We start from the raw sequence: 7,386 nt of genomic DNA, 5'->3' as shown, positions 1-7,386 counted from the left end.
ATTTATTGATAATTCTCGGTATATTTAGATTTTTTTATCAATTTATTATCTTTTAACATTTTTACAATCATCTGCACACGTGCACGACCTGACGTCATTTTTTTTACAGTATTTTTAAATTAATTACAATTTAATAGTTTTAATATTTCTTACATTTTCCTGTAATTACATATCAATACCTACATTTTTGTACATTTATTGCAACTTGTAAAAGTTGAGTCGAGTCAATTATTTTAATACACAAAGGAACAAATTAGTCAAGTCAAGGTCTCATCATCATTATGACACTTGACTTTCTTTCACCTACTACTCAAATTTAAGGGATTTGTTGAGAAAAAGTGGATTTGAGGAATTACTATTTTTCTATTTTAAATTCTCAACAAACAAACAATACACACAGAGTCCGGAATTAAAATATTCCATGAAACTAAAAAACACCAAAATATGTCATGTATATAAAATATGACCACAATATACTTAACTCACTTTTTAAGTGAGTTATATCAAAGATAGTTAATGGCAGGTGTCAAACGGTGTTAGAAATCTGAAAAAAGTATATAACTCACTTTTTAAGTAATTTATGCATTTTATTTTTACATAACTCACTTAAAAAGTGAGTTATACTTTTTGATTTATACTTATTTGATTTATTATTTTTATTTTTATAATTTATGTGAATTTTTATAAAACTTAGATATTATGCGAGCAATCAATTTATCTTTTTAAAGTTTTATTTGTTTAATAAAAATGGATATATTTTTTTAAAGATCACCAATTTTGTGATTTTATAAAGCTCAGTAATTATTTTTTTCGATATATTTCTATCTTATAAAACTATATATGCCTCTATTTTTATCATATACTCCCTTTGTTTCAAATAAGTTGACCCCTATGTACTTAGCATACTCATTAAGAAAAAATTTATTAGGGGTTATCCATTTACCAAATTAGTCTTATTAATTATTCTTTGAAAATATATTCACACCAATAATAACATTATGCACTTATCACACATATTTTAAGAGTTATATTCAATGGATAACTCATTTTTTTACTTATTTTATATTTGAATAACTCACATAATCAGTGAGTTTTACTCCCTCCATTTCATATTAGTTGGTCTTCTTTCTAAAAATTTTATTTCAATTTAGTTGTCCCTTTTATAAAATCAAGAAAATATAATTATATTCTTTCGATACTACCCCGATCATTAATGACTAAATAAAATATATAAAATTAAATTTATATTATCAAAGTATAATTAATAAGACTAATTTGGTAAATTGATAACCCTTAATAATTTTTTTCTTAATGAGTATGCTAAGTACATAGGGGCCAACTTATTTGAAACAAAGGGAGTATATGATAAAAATAGAGGCATATATAGTTTATAAGATAAAAATATATCTAAAAAAATAATTACTGAGCTTTACAAAACACATAATTAGTGAACTTTAAAAAAATAAATATGTCAGTTTTTTTAAAAAAATAAAACTTTAAAAATATAAATTGATTGATCACATAATATGTAAGTTTTATAAAAATTCACATAAATTATAAAAATAAACATAATAAATCAAATAAGTATAAATCAAAAAGCATAACTCACTTTTTAAGTGGGTCATGTATAAATAAAATGCAACACTCACTTAAAAAGTGAGTTATATAACTTTCATTGTATAACTCACTTAAAAAGTGAGTTACGAACTTTTTCAGATTTCTAACACAGTTTGAAACCTGTCGTTAACTCACTTTGATATAACTCACTTTTTAAGTGAGTTAAGCATATTATGGTCACATTTTATATACATGACATATTTTGTTACTTTTTTAAGTTTCATGACTTATTTTGGTTCCGAACTCCCTATTCGTCGATTTGGTCACACATGTTGAACTTGAAATGACACCTCAACTTTTTAGGTGACAATAGTAGACCCCGTCAAGTCAAAATGCAACTCAACCTCGAACATACAAAATCAAATTAGAAGTTCGAACCCAACTATGCCACCAAACTAAAGAAGTACCAAAATATGCCATATATTTAAAATGGTACCAAAATATGATTAACTTACCAAAAATGTGAGTTATGCACTTCACTTTTAACGTCATACCATAAACAGTCACTTTTAACGTCATACCATAAACAGTGTTAAATTTTTTGAAAAGTGCATAACTCACAATTTTTGTGAGTTATCCATCTTATTTTAACATAACTCACAATTTTTATGGGTTATCTATTTTTATTTTAACATAACTCACAATTTTTGTGAGTTATGTACATGACCCACAAAAATTATGAGTTATGTGTTAAACAATAAAGCACTTTCCCAATCTTCACCTTTTTCCAATCTTCACCTTTACGCAATTGAGATTCAAAAGATTCAAAAAAACCTACTAAATACCCAATTTCAGTCGGTCCCCCCTTGTCCATCGATTGTGTCCATCGATTGTGCTTCAATTACGCAATTGAGATTCAAAAGAATCAAAGAACCCTACTAAATACCCAATTTAAACTCCCCCCACCCCCCTTTTCCAACACAAATTTTTTATTATTAATCGATTCAACAAGTATTTTTTAATGTTTTTATTTATTTTTTAATACTCAACTAAGGTATTACATTTAATTGAGTTTTGAAAGACAAATTGAGTTGAAGAAAATTGAAAAATAAGAATTGAAGTTGAAGAAGAATTCAAATAATGAGGAAGAATTTGAAAAAGTTATACAAAGAATGAATGTATACGGGTGTATAATAGGAGAATTTGAAAAGTGTATAACCCACTTTTTTGTGATTTATGCATTCTATTTTAAAATAACTCACAAAAAAGAATGTTATACATAACTCACTTTTTTTGTGAGTTATATAATAGAAGATCAGAAAAGTTTTTCTTATGAGATACAATAGAAAATTGAAAAAGTTTTTATTGAATGTTATGTACATAACTCACAAATATTGTGAGTTAAGCTAAAATAAAATGGATAACCTACAAAAATTATGAGTTACGTTAAAATAAAATGGATAATTCACAAAAATTGAGTGTTATGTTAAAATAAAAATGGATAACTCACAAAAAATGTGAGTTATGCTAAAATAAAATGGATAACTCACAAAAATTATGAGTTATACACTTTAAAAAAAAAAGTTTATACCGTTTATGGTCAGCCGTTAAAAGTAAAATGCAGAACTCACATTTATTGTAAGTTAAGCATATTTTGGTACCATTTTAAATATATGGCATATTTTAGTACTTTTTTTAGTTTGGTGGAATAGTTTGGTTCCGGACTCATACACATACAAACACTATCATATTTTTATTTATCTATCTTCATCCTTTTTTTATTTTCTTCCCCTATTTTCTCCACTTTTTCACCTTTTTCACATCTACTTTCCGAAATCTAAGTGATATGTTGAGAGAGTGAAAATTTGATGATATTATTTAGTATTTATTTTCTATTTTAACTACTACTCCTTTTACTTTCTTTGAAAAAAGACAAAAAAAATAACACATATACCAACACACACACAATTCATGCCTCTCTCTGTTCTCTCTGTCTAAACTCCATTGCTGCCTCCCACCTCCGGTCGTCGGTGAACGGTAACAACCGTATAAAAAAACCCCATAACCACCGAAAACCCAAGTCACCATCAAAAAACCTCTGGCTACCACCACCATATGCTTTCTTTTCCCCTAGTTATTGCTGCCGTCAGATCCGAATGCCGAATGGCCGAAAACTCCTCCAATATGCCACCACTGCCGGAACTCCATGTTGTGTATACAAGAAATAACAACGAAAGTATTTATAGAAAAATAATAGGTATATAAATAAAAAATAATGACACCAGAGATTTTAGATGGAAATCCTTTTAAATAAGGGAAAAAATCACGGACCAAGAGAAGCAACTGATATTACTATAGTAAGGATTTTTTACACCGTAGTTACAAGTACATTACTCAAAGTGACCACTACACACTCAAAAGAAATAACCCTCTTTTGACTCCCATCTTACTAAAACATCGCTCACTCTAATTTTTCCTTCACAAACTACTTTTAATCAGTCTATGGAATACCTCACTTCTCTCTATATATATTATTTTTCTCTCCATTTAGTGTGTCTTTCTAAGAAGATGATGAACTACTTTTATAGGAAACAAATACCCTCATTGATGTCATCAATGAAATCAAGGAAATAATGAAAAAATCCACTTTGATTGACTTTCCTAGACAATAAAGTTCTCTGCAAAGAAGGTTTGAAAAACCAAACCAAATTCAGGAAAAACATTTCTCCTGAAATAATAGAGTATGGGAGAAATTTTTTTCATGTATTTATGGGGATGGACCACTCAAACTTCCCCCTCCAGTCCCATGAATCTGAAGAAGGTATCTCCATCTTCTCAAGAGAGCTAATGCCAACAAGTTCTTTACATAATTCGAACTTGTCTTTTGGCATTACCTTTATCAGCATATCTGCTGGATTTTCAGTTGTTTGAATTTTCTTGACATGGAAAAATTTGTTTTCCACTTGTTCACAAATCCAATAGTACCTCACATCAATGCGTTTTGTTCTTACATGGTACATGGATTTCTTGCTCAAATCTATTGTACTTTGACTGTCATAATAGACAACATACTCCATTTGATCTAATCCAAGTTCTCGAAGGAATTCCTTGAGTCATATCATTTCATTGTCAGCCTTTGTAGCCACAATATACTCAGCTTCTGTTGTAGATAGTGCGACATACTTTTGCATCATCGACTGCCATGATATAGCTCCCCCTGAAAATGTGAACAAAAATCCAGTAGTAGATTTTCTATCATCGGGGTCACCTGCCATATCAACATCTATATAGTCTTCCAAAATTGTATAAGATCCCCCAAAACATATACAATTAGCTCAGGTTCCTCTTAGGTACTTCAATATTCATTTGACTATTTATCAGTGCCCATTTCCTGGATTTTTAAGAAACCTGCTGACAACAACAACTGCGTGAACAATAGCGGGTCTGGTACATACCATTGCATACATTAAACCTCCGACAATGGAGATATGGAACTTTAGTGATACTTTTTTTCCTCCATTGTTGTAGGACACATTTTCCTACTCAATTTCATATGACCAGCATGGGGTGTGTTAACAACCTTAGCATTCTTCAAGTTAAAGCGCTCTAGTACATGTTCAATGTACTTTCCTGGTGACAAGTAGAGGTTTCTTTCATGTTTAATATGAGTAATCCTCATGCCCAAAATTTGCTTAGCATGACCAAAGTCTTTCATAGCAAAAGACATGCATAATTGTTTCTTCAACTTGTCAATCCTGGAAGCATTCTTGACCACAATCAACATATCATCCACATATAGCAAGAAGATGATAAAGTCATCATCAAAAAAACTTTGTGCAAATATATAATGATCTGAAGAAGTCTTCTTGTAGCCTTGCTGCCCCATGACAGATTCAAACTTCTTATACCACTATCTGGGAGCTTGCTTTAAGTCATAGAGACTCTTCTTAAGTTTGCCCATATAGTTTTCTTTTCCTTTTACCTTGAAGCCCTCAGGTTGTTCCATATAAATCTCCTCTTTGAGGTCACCATGATGAAAATCTATCTTCACATCCATCTACTCAATCTCTAAATCCTTTTGACAAAATAGAGGTCATTTTGATAACAGGAGAAAATATTTTATCAAATTCAATACCCTTTCTTTGACAAAATCCTTTGACAATCAATCTAGCTTTGTATCTGGAATTCAAGCTATGTTCTTCAAATTTTACTTTGATACCCACTTATTCTTCAAAGCTCTCATTCCTTTAGGTAATTTCACCAATTCATAAGTGTGGTTCTTATGCAGAGATTTCATCTCATCTTGCATGGCTCTAATCCATTGATCCTTATGTTCATCTTCCATTACCTCCTCATAATATTTAGGTTATCCCCCATTAGTGAGAAACACATACTCATTAGGAGAATAGCGACAAGAAGGACTACATTGTCTTGTAAACCATCTAAGTAGCATTTAACTGCTCCATAGCTTTTTAAATTGGAGCATCATCAAAAACAACAACATCGTTATCATTATCAACATTAACATGCTGATTTTGAACATGATTTTGGGCATAACCATGATTTTCTATCCCACCAACACCATGCAAACTTGTATGAGGAAATCGATTAAGACTAACCACACCATCAAAACTTGAAGATTCTAGCTTCTCTGCTTTTTCTATATCTTCAATGGTTTGATTCTCTATGAAGATAATATCCCGACTTCTTACAAGATTCTTCTCAACTGGATCATATAGCCTATAACCAAAATCATCAAGTTCATAACTAATGAAGATGCGCTGCCTTATCTTGGCATCTAACTTTGACTCTTATCTTTAGGCACATGTACAAAAGCTTTGCAATCAAATACTCTCAAATGATCATAGGAAATATCATTCCCATACCAAATTTTATTTCACTTTGCAAAGAAACAGTAGGAGATAGGTTAATAACATATGCAGCAGTCAATAAAGCCTCACCTCAAAAGGAGTTCAAAAACTTTACTTTATAAAGCAAATATCTGACTTTTTCCATCAAGGTTTTGTTCATCCTTTCTGCCAAAACATTAAGCTAAGGAGTTTTGGGAGGAGTCTTCTAGTGTCTGATACCTTATTGTTTACAGTATTTATGAAACGGTCCACAATATTCACCACCGTTATCAGTACGAATACACTTTAGCTTTCTTCTTGTGTCTCTTTCAACGAAAGCTTGAAACTGCTTAAAGACACCCAACACTTGGTCTTTAGTCTTCAAGACATAGACCCAAAGTTTTATTGAGCAATAATCAATAAAAGGGAAAAAGTAAAGTGCACCACCCAAAGTCTTTGTCTTTATTGGACCACATAGATCTAAATGCACCAGCTCAAGCAACTTTGTCTTTCTGGAAGGAGGGTGAGACTTGAAAAGAACTCTATTTATTTTTCTAGCCAAGCAGTGCTTACATTTTTCTAATTTTGCACTTTCAAAATATGAAAATAATTTCTTCCTGTCCAGAACATTAAGTCCTTTCTTGCTAATGTGGCTAAGCCTCTTATGCCATAATGTTGAAGAGCAAACGCTTTCAACTGCATCACCATATTAGCACAAGTAGAAGCCATAGTCCAGGATAGACCATGACGATTGTCACCATGAGCCACAACCGAAGAACCCTTAATGAGTTTTCACTTTTCACCATTATTGGTACTAACATATCCCTTATCATCCAACATGCCAATAGAAATCAAGTGCAAGTGAACATCAGGTGCATGCTTTGCATTGTTTAAAACTAGTTTAGATCTACCACTAGTTTCTAAACAAATTACACAATACCAACCACTTTAAAAACAGTCTCATTGCCCATACTCAAGG

The sequence above is a fragment of the Capsicum annuum genome, chromosome 9, assembly GCF_002878395.1.
Source record: "Capsicum annuum cultivar UCD-10X-F1 chromosome 9, UCD10Xv1.1, whole genome shotgun sequence".
Taxonomy (NCBI): Eukaryota; Viridiplantae; Streptophyta; class Magnoliopsida; order Solanales; family Solanaceae; genus Capsicum; species Capsicum annuum.
The sequence above is the reverse complement of the archived record's forward strand: the minus strand, read 5'-3'. Positions refer to the sequence as shown.